A 14,738-nucleotide genomic window follows, 5' to 3' on the forward strand; every position below is an offset into this window, starting at 1 on the left:
TAAGGCCATCATTATTCAGATGCTTCCATCCTTTTATGGCCTTAGTCATGAGGATCCCTACCGACATTTAGATGAATTCCTCGAAATCTGTTCTACTGTTAAGATACAGAATTTCGATGATGATGCTTTAAGGTTGACTCTATTCCCCTTTTCATTGAAGGACAAAGCCAAGTATTGGCTAAAGTCCTTAGATTCTGTAGAAATAGAGTCATGGGATCAATTGCAACAGGAGTTTCTTCAGAAATATTTTCCCATTGGTCGTACGAACCAATATCGTAGAGCCATCACTAGCTTTTCAGAGCTAGATGGTGAGCGCTTTCATGAGACCTGGGAGAGAATGAAGGATCTCCTTAGGAAATGTCCCCATCATCAGGTGCCGAAATGGCAACTGGTGCAGAGCTTCTATGATGGATTGTCTGACAAGAATCGTCAGATGATCGACTCTTTATGTGGAGGGACATTCATGCTGAAGAGCGAGGACGAAGCATGGAGGCTATTTGATACATTGGCCGAGAATTCACTCCACCATGCTTCGAGCTCTCATTCTGATAGAGCCACACTCAGCATTTAGAAGAAAGCTGGTGTTCTTGAGATTGGTCCATCTACTGCACTACAGTGCAAGGTAGACATGATTGCTCAGAAGCTGGACCAGCTCCTCTCAGGACGATCCACTACACAGCAGGTGTGTACTCTTTGTGCCAGTCCGGCGCACGAGATCACTGAGTGCCCTTCGGCAGCTCAGTATCCTGAATTTGTTCAAGAACAAGTTCAGGCAGCTCAGGGTTACGTCAGACCGCCAAATAACCCATTTTCATCGACATATAATCCGGGTTGGCGTAACCATCCCAATTTTTCATGGAAGAATCCACAGTCTTCCATGCAGATGCCTACTTCCTCTCAGCCAGTTTGGCAGCCATCTTTTACTCAGCCATTCCAGAGACCGAGCTATTCTCAGTCTTCTCCTTCTTCTGTCACTCCCTCGATTCAGCAGGAATCTGCCCCACAGACATCTTTTGAAGAGAGACTTCTCCAGGCATTCCAAGAGGTGAAAACCTCTAATCAGAATGCTTTCGAGAAGTGTAGCCAGATTTTGAGCTCGCATACGCAGTCCATTGCGAAATTAGAATCGCAAATGGGACAGTTAGCTGAGGCTATTAGTAGGAGACCCGAGGGTACATTGCCGAGTCAGGCTGTTATGAACCCAAAGGGTAAGGACCAGATGATTGGAGGTCTATTTCATACTGAGACACAGCAGCAGGCTAAATCAGTTATGGCCTTGAGGAGTGGACGCGAGTATCACGTCAAGAGCAGAGAGCGAGAGAGTAGAGAGAGGATAGAGGAGCCAGAGACCATTGTTTCACCTACGTCGGCTCAGCCATCAACCCCATCATCATCTTCATCATCATTATCTTCATCCTCAAAGAAGAAGAAGGATAGGAGTGAGCCTTCTCACAAAGAGGAGGAGCCAACAGAGTATATTCCCCCACCACCCTATCCCAAAGCATTAGAGTCTCCCGGGTTTAGAGGGAAGCAAGGTGCGAAGATCCAGGACATGCTTGATATATTCAAGCATGTGCAGATCAACCTACCTCTACTTGATGCGATTCAGCAGGTGCCGGCGTATGCCAAATTCCTGAAGGAGCTATGTACGCAGAAGAGGAAATCTAGAGAGCGAGTTCCTAACAGGGTCCATCTGACTGAGCAGGTGAGTTCAGTACTTCAGCATCAGACACCACCAAAGCTCAAGGACCCTGGAGCCCCTATCATTGCATGTACTATAGGGAACATCCGGATAGAACGTGCATTGCTCGATCTTGGAGCAAGCGTGAACATTCTGCCCGGATATTTCTTTGATTCTTTTGGGCTAGGAGAGATGAGATCGACTCCGATTACACTGCAGCTGGCAGATCGTTCCGTCAAGGTACCGAGAGGTGTCTTGGAGGACGTGCTAGTTAAGGTGGATGACTTTTATTTTCCAGTCGATTTCATTATTCTTGATATGGAAGGAGTAGACAGCCAGCACCAGACTCCGATTATTTTAGGCAGACCATTCTTGGCGACTGCCAATGCGTGCATCAATTATAGAACCGGAGCCATGGATCTCTCGTTCGGCAATTGGAAAGTCAAGCTGAATATTTTTAATGCCGCGATGGGTCCAGCAGGAGACATGGACTGCTTTCATGTAGATATTGCTCATGAGTTAGTGGAGGAGCAGCCCGAGTTGTACATTACTGAGGATTCTTTAGATCTGTACCATATAGAGAAGAATAGTAGTGTAGAGAGTGTAGATGTGTCTAGGGTGTCGTCAGAGAGACCACCTTGGGGAGCAGTCAGGGAGCCTCTTCCACCACTTGCGGAGACCCCTACCAAATCATCGATCGAGTCACCTCCGAAACTCGAGTTGAAACCCTTACCGGATTCACTCAAGTATGCTTATCTCGGAGATGATGAGACTCTGCCTGTGATCATCTCGTCCTTGCTCACTGAGGAGCAGGAACAAAGACTGCTGACTATTCTTCGAGAGCACAAGGCAGCGATTGGCTGGGGAGTTGTTGATCTGAAGGGGATTGATCCTTCATTCTGCATGCATAGGATCCATTGTGATGAGGAAGTCAAGCCATTTAGGGATATGCAGAGAAGGCTAAATCCCAACATGAAGGAAGTGGTGAAGAAAGAGGTGGTGAAATGGTTGGATGCCGGAATCATTTACCCTATTTCTGATAGCCAGTGGGTCAGTCTGATTCAGGTTGTGCCGAAGAAGTCAGGACTCACGGTGGTTGAGAACGAGAAGGGTGAGAGAATTCCGATGAGGACCACTACAGGATGGTGAGTCTGCATCGATTATAGGAAGCTGAATGTGGCAACTAGGAAAGATCATTTCTCATTGCCATTCATTGATCAGATCTTAGAGAGACTCGCAGGGCAGAGCTACTACTGCTTTCTAGATGGATATTCAGGATACAATCAGGTAGTTGTCCATCCTGATGACCAGGAGAAGACCACATTTACATGTCCTTATGGCACCTTCGCATTTAGATGTATGCCTTTTGGGCTCTGTAATGCCCCAGCTACTTTTCAGAGGTGCATGCTTGCTATCTTCTCGGACATGATTGATGATGTTATGGAAGTTTTTATGGACGAATTTTCCGTGTATGGCTCTTCTTTTGAAGATTGCCTCCAAAAACTTACTCGAGTACTGAGTAGGTGTGCGGAGACCAATCTCGTCCTGAGTTGGAAAAAGAGTCATTTTATGGTCCAGGAGGGGATTGTGCTTGGACACATTGTGTCCAAGTGTGGTATTGAGGTTGACAGAGCGAAGGTGAAATCCATTTCCCGTTTGACTCCACCCACCTCTGTGAGGCAGATTCGATCATTTTTAGGGCATGCGGGATTTTACAGGCGGTTCATAAAAGATTTCAGCAAAATCTCTCGACCGCTTTGCACTTTATTGGAGAAAGACCAGCCCTTTGTTTTCGGTGAGGATTGTATGAAGGCCTTTGAGATTCTCAAAGAGGCCTTGATTACTGCACCTATTTTGAGACCTCCAGATTGGACTCTCCCATTTGAGATTATGTGCGATGCATCTGATTACGCTATGGGGGCTATTTTAGGACAACGCATTAATAGGAAACCCTATGTGATCTACTATGCGAGTAGAACTCTGTCTGATGCCCATATGAATTATACTACGACAGAGAAGGAGCTACTTGCGGTAGTTTTTGCATTGGATAAATTCAGGTCCTATTTACTCGGTTCGAAGGTGGTTGTCTATTCTGACCATTCTGCATTGAAATATTTGTTGAATAAGAAAGACACCAAACCGAGATTGATTCGTTGGGTCCTACTACTACAGGAGTTTGATCTTGAGATTCGAGATAAGAAGGGAAGCGAGAATGTAGTAGCAGACCATCTTTCCAGACTGATCGTGGAGACCACGCAGGATCAGAGGCCGATCAGTGATTCTTTCCCCGACGAGCAGATCATGTCAGTCAGTACATCGCAGTTACCCTGGTTTGCAGATATTGTGAACTATCTGGTTTCGAGACAGATACCTGAGCATTGAAACAAGAATGAGCGTGAGAGATTCCTATCTCAAGTGAGACACTATTATTGGGATGAACCAGAGTTGTTCAAATACTGTGCAGACTAGATCATTAGGAGATGTGTTCCGGAGGAGGAGTACTAGTCTATTCTGAATTTTCCCCATTCTTTAGCTTGTGGAGGGCATTTTAGTAGTAGGAAGACGGTTGCAAAGGTTTTGCAGTCAGGATTTTATTGGCCCACACTCCACAGGGATGCTCATGAGTTCTGTAGGCGATGCCAGCAGATTGGGAACATGTCCAAGAGGAACATGATGCCTTTGCTTCCGATTTTGATCATCGAGATTTTTGATGTTTGGGGCATTGATTTTATGGGACCATTCAGCCTTCCTTCGGAAATTTATACATTCTGGTGGCGGTTGATTATGTGTCCAAGTGGGTCGAGGTTGTGGCAACCAAGACCAATGATCACAAAGTAGTGCTTAAGTTCATTAAGCACAACATTTTCAGTCGTTTTGGTGTGCCACGAGCAATGATTAGCGATGGTGGCAAGCATTTTAGGAATGTACAGATAGCTTCTCTTCTGAGAAGATATTCTGTCAATCATAGATTCACCACTCCATATCATCCGCAGACTAGTGGACAGGTTGAAGTGTCCAATAGGGAGATTAAGCGAATTTTAGAAAAGACAGTTCGTCCGGACCGCAAGGATTGGTCCCAGCGATTAGATGATGCATTCAAGACTCCCATTGGCATGTCCCTGTATCGCCTTGTATTCGGGAAAGCATGCCATCTTCCTGTCGAGCTAGAGCATAGAGCATACTGGGCTATCAAGAAATTGAATTTTGACCTCACCCAGGATGGCAAAGAGAGAGCACTGCAGCTCTCAGAATTAGAGGAACTCAGGAATGATGCATATGAGAATGCCAAATTATACAAAGCTCGCACAAAAGCATTTCATGATAAGCATATTGTCAGAAAAGTGTTTGAGCCAGATCAGAAAGTGTGGCTATACAATTCTTGTTTACATTTATTCCCAGGGAAGTTAAGATCGAGATGGACAGGTCCGTACATTGTGAAAGAAGTATTTCCCCATGGAGCAGTGACATTATTCGATCCTATGACCCAAGGTACATTCAAGGTAAATGGGCAAAGACTGAAGCCATTCATTTCAGATGCCTTGCAGGATGGTGAGTGTGAGATAGTACATCTCACGAAGGCATGAGGATTCGACCAGAGGGATGTATCATATGTACATTATTTATTTTTCATTTCAGTGTTTTTATTTATTTAGTATTTCATTGCACATGTGCTAACTTGTGTTTTGATGTATGCAGGATGAACTTAACATTTAGTGTATCAATTACCAGGTACAGAGAAGAGCTTTCAAAGAATTCAAGGATCAGATGAAAATCAACTTCAGAAGCTTAGAGCAAATCAGGTTGTATCTATCCTTTCTCCCATATTTTTGTTAGTGTCTTTTAGTGTGCATATGCATTACATTTTTATTCATTTTGTATGCCACTAGGGACAGTGTCATTCAAGCATGGGGGGTGGTTTAGATGCATGCACACAAAAATTTCAAAAAAAAAATTTGTATGACTGGTAATCTAAGTAGGCATTTGAGAATAAGTTGTAGCATATATGATTATTTTTGGCATAATCTAACAGTTTATAAATGTTTAAGCACCATAAAAAAAATTTTCTGAACTGAGTCAAATAGAGTAGTTATTCATGAGAAAATTCAAAGAAAAGATAGTATTGGATTGTTAGAAAATTTTGAATCACTTTAGTATAAGTATGCACAGTATGTTTTCTGAAAGAAATAAGCAATGGAAAGATGTGTTTGAAAAATGAGTTTAAAAGAATAGAGCTACGTTTAGTGGTTGATGTCTTTGTGAATCCTAGTAGTGGAACTCAGACACGAGATGAAGTGTTTGAGTATCTTAACGAAAAGGATAACGAAGAAGATCATCTTCTTGTCTAAGTCGATATCTGTGGCCTTTGTAGTTCGAGTAAGTAGAATCTGAAGGGTGTTTTACACCTGGTGCCCCAAAGCCAGCTGGTTTGGGAGCCACCGATTCAAAAGCTTGTTACATGGACTGCATAGAAAGCCTAAGAGATAGAGACATTGCATATGACGAGAGACAGACTATACGTAAACTATTAGAATAGAAGGTCTAGTGACTCGAGCAATTAAGTCCGAGGGATACTTTGTATCTAGTGCCCTAAGGTTGGCCAGCCTGAGAGTCACTAACCCAAAGCTCTCTACACGGGTCACGAAAACTGACTATTCGAAATAGTGCTCATATGAGAAGAATGCGCAAGAGATCAAAAGTTGAAAAAAGAGTGAAAATGAAAGAAAAAGAATGTGCTGAATGAGAAAATTTTCATTGCTTAGGCATATATGTGTATTACTGTGCAGAAAATATACAAGTGAGAATAAATGAGTAAAACATGAGAATACTTGACTTTCAGAGAAAAATCATGAACTAGCTACAATATTAGAAAAAGTGAAGGAAAAGAATTTTTACTGTGGCGGCATGAGATTTTTAAACTTGTTTTGAGAATGTCAATTACATGAAATATTTGTTCCAACTGCATTCTTAAGAGCCTCATATTTTTGAAAAATCATCCTCGCATTTCATTGATGTTTGTGGGTAGCATCTCTGCAAACCCTCACGAGACCTTACTCGTCCACTAGTGTAAGCTAGGGGTTTAAAGGGCTTGTTGCATACGCTAAATGCAACCGTGATTCCTACGAAAGTGAGTTAGTATTATGCATTCATGTTTAGCATTTCTTGTCTTTAGTGCATATCATGATTAGGGTTTGTTAAGGGACTAACAAACATTCAAGCATGGGGGTATTTGATGATGCATGAAATGCACATCATGTAAACAAGTTTTTCATGCATTTTGTATCAAGTTTAAGGTTTTAAACCCATGTTTAGATGTGTTTTGATAGTAAGGGGCTATGGTTCGAATTTCAGAAAAATCAGAGTTAAAATGAAAGAGTTATGGCTATTTCAGTGTTTGGGCGCGGATTTCGAGGTGGATCGGATCCATATCCGACCCAATTAGGTTAATTGGACCTTGGATCAACTCTTAGAAAGCCCAAAACCCAACCCACACGCCTATCCATATCCATTTCAAAAAGTTTTTCTGAACCCCCCCCAGAAAGTGGCGCCTAACAAATTTTATTTTTTTAACCTTCTTTCTGAAAAATGTCAAAACTATAAATAGTTTTTTTTAAAGAACCCTAGGCGTCTTTGGCTATGTTTGGACGCCCCTTGCAGTGATTCTAACTCCAGCATCTTCTTCCCCTCCAGCCCTCCACGTTTTGGCCATTGAAGATTGGCCTATGCTTGGGTTCCAAGCATATTTCGATCCCCTTTATGTTCTTTTCATTTCTTTCTTGTTCCTTGCTGTAGTATTCACCATTTTTCTGTATTTTTGCAGGTATAGCAGAGGTGGAGACCATTAACCTTGTGCGGGAGTGCGAAACACACCACCAAGGTGAGCCGACCCTACCTCCATCCGGCTTTCTACATCCTCCGATCGAGAATCGGCTCACATTCCATCGTCGGTGGATCTCCAACGTGTAGCAGCTGCAAAAGGTGTCGTTTTTGGTGAAGTACAATATTTTTGAATTGTATATGACGTCCATCTCCAGCCACGGTCCGCTCTTCTTCATCCCCCCGGTCGTCGGATCTTCCAAGAGGTTGAAAAACATATTTAGTTTTCAGGGTTATTGTCCAAGTGAGAAGATTCTCTAATTGGCGAAAAGACGGAAATACCCTTGGTGTGGAGCAGAAGACTGAGTGCTTGTTTATTTTCCTTTTAGTGATTATTTGTAGTTGTATTAACTTTATAATTGTAGATTGACATTTGTCATTAATAAATTAAATTTTCTAGAAATATTGTGATTAATTCCTGTTCCCTGAGGATTCGACCCGTACTTACCACTTTGTGGAAAGTCGGTTTTTATATTTTTGGTTGACGATTTTCCAAAGTTTTATTGAAAATAATTGTTTTAAAAAGATCATTTCAAAATATCAACCATGAACCAATTCTAACTAGTCTAACTACTGTTAGTATATTAACTATATGTTAGAAAACACTAAAAACTACCGAAAATCAACTAAGTAAGTAAATGTTTGTTTTGTCCTTGAATAGTGCAAAATGGGGTTCAAATAGGTTTTTGCAAACAGGAAGTTTGAAGGGGCAGACTAAGTCTGATTCTAAGTATTGCTCTTTTGTTCTCTTTCTGACAGACTCAAGAGTTTGTCAGACTTTACGAAATTGAAAAACTCATCTAGAAACTCCAGATACAAGTGTTTCAAGTTTGATAAAAATTCTAGAACCGTTTGACCCGAAATCTAAAATCGCCAAAAACCTACTTTTGTAAAACGCTAAAAAGGCAAACCAAATTAACTCGAAATGAGTTGATTTTTGGTTTGCAAACAGTAAACACACTAATGAATAGCATAGAACAATAATATCGGAAAAACTCAAAGAATTAACACTTAAAACAAGGAGTGTAAGTCCATGTAATATTCTAGAATTGAATTCAATGTACTATTCATTTGTGTTAATCCCAAGAATGCACTGCTACTCAAAACAAATACAATTACAATCATTCACAGCCTAATACTAACTAACTAACATAAAATATAACTAATTATACTAAGAAAATAAAATCTAGATTAACTACCTATGTTACCTATGAGAACTACAAACTAATATGCACATACTATACGTTAAATCAAACTCAACCAATACCTAATCCATACATTAATTAGCAGGTAGAGCTATTGAAAACTAATGCTAAAACAGAGATCAAGCTGCAGTTAATAACCCATGTCATTCTTTACAAGATGTTTGAATTGGGTGAGAGTAGTTCCACCTGAAATTGGACGTTATAGATAGAATGCAATTTTAATCAAAATTTTCACCTAACTGCAGCTATTATACCGCAACCCAAACAGGAATTAAGCCTACTGCTATCTATTTACACAACACCAAAATGCAAGAATCGGGTAGAAATATTCTACCCGATTTTTCTAATTACCCAATTCTAAAAGCAAACGAGCAAAGCACACGACAATCAATTAGTGTATAGCAATACCACTCATACCACAGCCTAATGCTAATTACACCTTGGAATCAATTCCTAAAACAGAGCACTGTAATCGTCTAGGCTCAATCTAGCCGATTTATACACAACAGGGAAAAATCGACAATTGAATCTTCAAAAACTAATAACACCTACAGAATTTAAATGTCACACTCAACCTAAGTGCTGGTCTATGCACTGACCTCTATTCTAAGGATGAAACAACAATCACACAGAAATTACAGAAAACAAAAAATAAATTCACACACGATTTGGGTTTTATCTAAAAGAAAGGAGAAAAGAAGAAGATGCACCTCACATTGGGATTGTCCGATGAATGGGAGGACAAGGTAGAGCAGAATTTTCCTTGGATGGGTGCCACAAGATCCCTCGTTGATGTTGTCTAATGCCTCTTTGCTGCAGATTCGCTGGAAGGGGCAAAATGGAGGTACTCCAAGTGTGGCGTGCTGGAAAATGGCGAAGAAGGCCGGATGGAGGTAGGGTCGGCTAGTTGTGAAGGGGTAGACAACATCCCTTCCATAGCTGGTGCATCCCACGTTGCTGCTACTTGCAAACAAGCAAACATGGGCCGTTAGTTTCAGCAAGGGGGTAAGCAAGGAAGACATGAAAAAGAAGAGGCATGGAGAAAAGGGGCGGCGACTCCAATGGAGGTTGCAATCTCGGCAGGTCCAAAAGATGAAAAAGATGGTGGATGCAAGGGGCGGCTGGGAAAGAAGATGGGAGAGGAGGAGTCAGGCTCCTAAGGCACGCAAATCCAAGCAAAGACGCCCCCCTCTTGGGCATCTCTTCGTTTTTAAACAAAGACCCCTCTTTCTGGAAATTCCAGAAAGAGGATTAAAATGCAAACAATAGCTAGGCGCCCTTTTCTAGAAAGATTTTTAGCAAATGCTTTTTGAAAAACCTGAATGGGGTTTGAGTGGATTGGATTGGGGCATTTTAGCCCAGATCCAAGGCCCAAATGGGCGTTTGGATTTGAAATGTCCTGGTTTGCCTCGAGGTTCGATCTGTTTCACTCAAATTGCAATATATCTCTCGTTTTAAGTCTGATTCAAACAAAATTCAAACCGTAGCTCAATGACATCTATATGCACTTAAGTGTGGGTTTTAAACCTATAAATAATACATTTATACAATAAAAATATATTATATTTATGCGTAATTAATGCATCATTAGCAAACTGACAGGTTTTCACAAAAAATCGAGAAAAAATAGTAAACAGATGCTAAAACCTCTGAAATTTTATAAAAATGACCCTAACACATAGAGGAACAGTTTCTATTTTAACTGTTTCTGCATTGGACCTATGGATTAGATGGACACAGAGGTTTATCATACCTCTAATTCTGATAAAATCTAACTAATAGGGATTTAACAAATGAATTTGTAAAATCTGGAAAACTAGGAATCTGAACCCTAAAAATTCTAAAATTCTGAGAAATGACAGAGGAGTTCACTAGAAACAACTCCACTGTTAAAGGTTTTGACATCCGACCTACAGATTGAAGCGCCACAGCAGATTAGAGTCGGTCTAGACCCTGACAGGCAGGAATCGAGATTTTCACAAGGGTCTGGGAAATCAGATTTTTGACAGAGGTCAAATAATTTTGGAAAACTCTAGAAAAATACTGAAAAATACTAGATTATAAAAGGGGTCTACAATATTTTTTAGAGGAGGATTCGGATCTCCCATCCGGGAGATCTCAGATCCTCATGTCTGCTAAAGAGAGATTTCAGGTTTTTACAGGATTTAAAAACCCAATTTAATATCTGATTTATTTAATAGGGTTCCGAAAACCAAATCAATCCAAAATTTTGGAAGGAAGTCAAGGACAAATAATCACATCTGTCATGAAATTTCTAAGATTTTTAAACGAAAATGCTTACATGAAATAATGACTGGAGTTTGCCTAAAATCAAAACTTATGAAGTAACAAACAAATACTAATGAAACTAAATAAAGTGCCTATGAAGCGATAAACCGAGCTAAATAAAATACCTATAATATGAAATTTATGCAAAACAATAACAAAATCGAGAATGCTCAGGGAAATATGATCTTTTGCTTGATGTTGGCTATTGATGAGAAAGGATCTGATCCATAGATCGGATGGATCCTTTTCCTCAATATAGCCTCATAATATAAAATAATCAAAATATTAACCTATAGATTTAGTAGAATATAAAAATGAAAGTATGCTTTACCTTGGGGTCTTGATGCACGGTTGGAGATGGGGGAGGCTGGAGCTGGATTTGGCGCCGGCTGGAGAAAGGAAATGATGGATGTCGTTGTAGCCTAGAGGAGTTGGAACCGATTGATGCTGCAAAGGGGAACCAGCTAGAGGAGATGGTGCTAGCGTTGATGGAGGTGTTGAACCGATGGAGAAGCTGCTGCGGTTGCTCAGAGGTGGCTGAACTGGCTGCTTCTACAATTGAGAGGGTTGCACCTTGGAGTTATGCTTCAAAGTGAAGGAAGCTACTATGTTGAACCGATGGATCTGGAACCCAGGGAGGATGTTGGAGCCGTGGCTGGTTAGAATCTTGCTGCACATTTGATAGGGCTATGAAGGAGAGGGCTGGTGATGCTTTCAGGTGGAGGAGCCGCTACAAGAGGGAGTTGTTGAAGATGCAGCCGTGTGAGACAAGAGGGTTTGAGAGAATAAGAGAGAGAGGTAAAGTTAGGGCTGAGAGGGAGTGTCTCGTATGGGTGCTAGTTGAAATTAAAACTAAGCCTAGGTTTTAATCAGAGATAGACCTAGGTTTTTAGGGCTAATGAGAAGGGAACGATGGATTTTGAGATAATGAGAGAGAGATGTAGAGAGGAGAGAGGCTCCACCGTATGTGCTTAGATGGGAGAATAGGAAAGAGGTTGGAGTAATAAGGAAAGAAAGAAAGGAGGGAAAGAAGGAAGGAAAGAAAGAAAAGAAAAGAAGACGGAGAAGAAAAGGAAGGAAGAGGAGAAGAAAAGAGGAAGGTCGGGGTCGACCAAGGGGGGGGAGAAGGAAGGGAAGAAAGAAGAAAAGAAAAGAAAGAAAGGAAAGGAAGAAGAAGAAGAAAAAGGAGGAAGGAAGGAAAAGAAGAAAGAAGAAGAAGAAGAAAAAAGGAAAGAAAAGAAGGAAAGAAAGGGGGAAGAAGAAAAGGAGAGAAGAAGGAGGGGGGTCGATCCCCTTGTGGGCCCCACACACAAAAAAAAGAGTGAAATAAATAATTAAGAAAAATGATAAAGAAAATAAAAAGAAAAACAAATAAAAAGAAATGATTTCTCTTCTTCTTTTTTATTATAAAGAAAATGTAAATGGATAAGTCATCTCAGAGTGGGCTCATTTTCATTTTGAAGATCATAGGGGTAGAATGGTCTTTTTAGAAAATTTCTGGACAAAATGAGCTATTTTTGGCAGTTTTTGAAATGAGCTCCGAATTTGAAGTTTCATACCTCGTTGCAAAGCAAATCCAGTTTAGAATTTGAAATTTTGAGTTTGAAAGGAATCCAGATTATTTTTCTCGAGAAAATATTTCCAAATTTAGAATTCTGGGGGTAAAAATATCAATTTTGAAAACCGAGGGTTTGAAATTGATTTTTGAAAACTTTAAAACTCAAATTTGGATTGGAATTTATAAAACTGGAGTTCTGGATCTCGAAAATGAAATGAAATGTGATGAAATGATAAAAAAATAATGAGAAATGGTATGAAATGCTATGCGAAATGCTAACCCTGAATAGAGAATTTTGGGTATTAGACCCCGATTGATAGTTGTACTAGTTCAAAAAGTGATAATTTTGACAAAAAATGGTTCAAGAAATGATTTGTGTCTTTGCCGAGCCAGAGTGACATTGAAAATTAGGATTTGAACTGACATGAACTAGACTGAGCTGGGTTTTAGAACTCGAACGGACTGACAAGACACTGACTCAACTAGACTCCCAAACTGAATTGTCAAGAAAAACTGTCATTTTTAGAGAAATGGTCACTGGTGTGATATGAATTACAGACACGAGCTGGGTTTGAGCTGGAACAAAGATCAGTAATATTGATATGAACTAAAACTGAAGCTCGAACACTAGCTCAATTGACTGGACTCAGCTCAATTTCAGCTAAATGAGCTGAAATGGACTAAAATGGGCTCCTAGACACTTGGAAGTGGTCTTGAACTGAAACTGGAGCACTTGAACTCCTGGTGAGCTCAAGCTAGACTCAGAAGAATACGACTGACTGGGAATGACTGACTTAGAGACAATTGGCTTGAATTTAAGTGACAAATAAGCTCATTTCTGAAGAAATGATCTCATTTTGGCAGGAATGGTCATAAATGATCATGGTCTGCTCATTGTGAGCTCAGATGAGCTTGAAATGGCTGACATTATAATTGTTCCGAGCTTACAAATGAGCTTGGTTGAATCTGACTGATTGAGGTATGGGATGACCTAGGGGTAAAATGGTAATTTTTCTAATGAAAGTGGGTAAATTGGTAATTTTATAAGACAGACTTGCAGTTAGACTTCTATATTGACCTACCAGGGTTGACACTACGTGAGGGAGGTGTCCAAAATGGATGAGGAAAATTTGGGGTGTTTACACCGAGATAAAGTTTTTATTTCCTAGTTTGGTCTAGATCGCACCCAAACCACTTGGTTTAGTTTGGGTCGCACCTAGACGGACCTGAGGTTTGGCAGACCCGACTCAGTCTATTTTACCCCTAAACCAATTCAGTTCTGTCGACTCAGGCTAGGTATAAGGTGGAAGGGGCACAACCCCTTTCCGACCTCCCTCTTCCCTCTACTGCAGAGGTTGCTGACAACCTCTGGTTGTCGACCCTCTCTCTCTCTCTGCAATAATACAAGCAACCATGCTTGTCGATTTTTTTTATATGTAGGCAGCCATGGCTGCCAACCTTCCAAAATGAAACAAAGAGGAGAAGGTGTACCTACGGTGGTCGCCGGTAGCGCTCCAACGACTGCCTCTCTTCTTCGTGATGCTCTTGAGGTATGCTCTCTCTCTTTCTCTCACTCTCAACAACTTTCTCTCTCCCCTTGTTTTTTTACTCTCTCTCTTGGTCTTTATGTATCAAGGGGGGGGGGGGGCAAGAGGGTGCACCATGAGAGCTCTTATGGTGGGTGAGGATAACCTCTCACCGCTCTCACGCTGGGTGAGGATAACCCCTCACCCTCCACCCGTTGGTCATGGGGGGTGAGGATAACCTCACCCCTTTCCCACAATGAGTGAGGGAGATGATTGGGGAATTGTCTTCCTAATTTGTTAGGGACCCATTTTTTTTTTACCTTCCTCACCCGACAAATTTGTTGGGTGGGTTTTACAATTCTACCCCTCTTAAAAGAAATTTTGTCCCAAATGTTACCTAAAAATAATTATAAAATGCACAGATGTCTGATTCACGCTCTCATGTGGCCTCATTTTTGTTGTGATGACTTTATCTAACCAATATGAGAGATATATCTTTGTTTCATAGCTTCTTCTCTTTTGCATCTAAGATTTCTATGGATTTCTTACTCATACTCAGGTCATTCTGAATTTTTAATACTAACTCATTTGCATCCAATACATGG

General features: G+C 40.8%; 1 non-coding gene across 1 annotated transcript; it reads right to left on the bottom strand.

The window, feature by feature from the left end:
- Positions 1-272: 272 nt before the first annotated feature.
- On the bottom strand, positions 273-375 carry LOC149832100 (small nucleolar RNA R71). Its single transcript, XR_016433461.1, has one exon. It is a non-coding gene; the product is annotated as a small nucleolar RNA R71 (small nucleolar RNA).
- Positions 376-14,738: the final 14,363 nt, after the last annotated feature.

This window comes from Nuphar pumila, chromosome 7 (assembly GCF_984573655.1).
Source record: "Nuphar pumila chromosome 7, dmNupPumi1.hap1.1, whole genome shotgun sequence".
In the NCBI taxonomy this organism is placed as follows: Eukaryota; Viridiplantae; Streptophyta; class Magnoliopsida; order Nymphaeales; family Nymphaeaceae; genus Nuphar; species Nuphar pumila.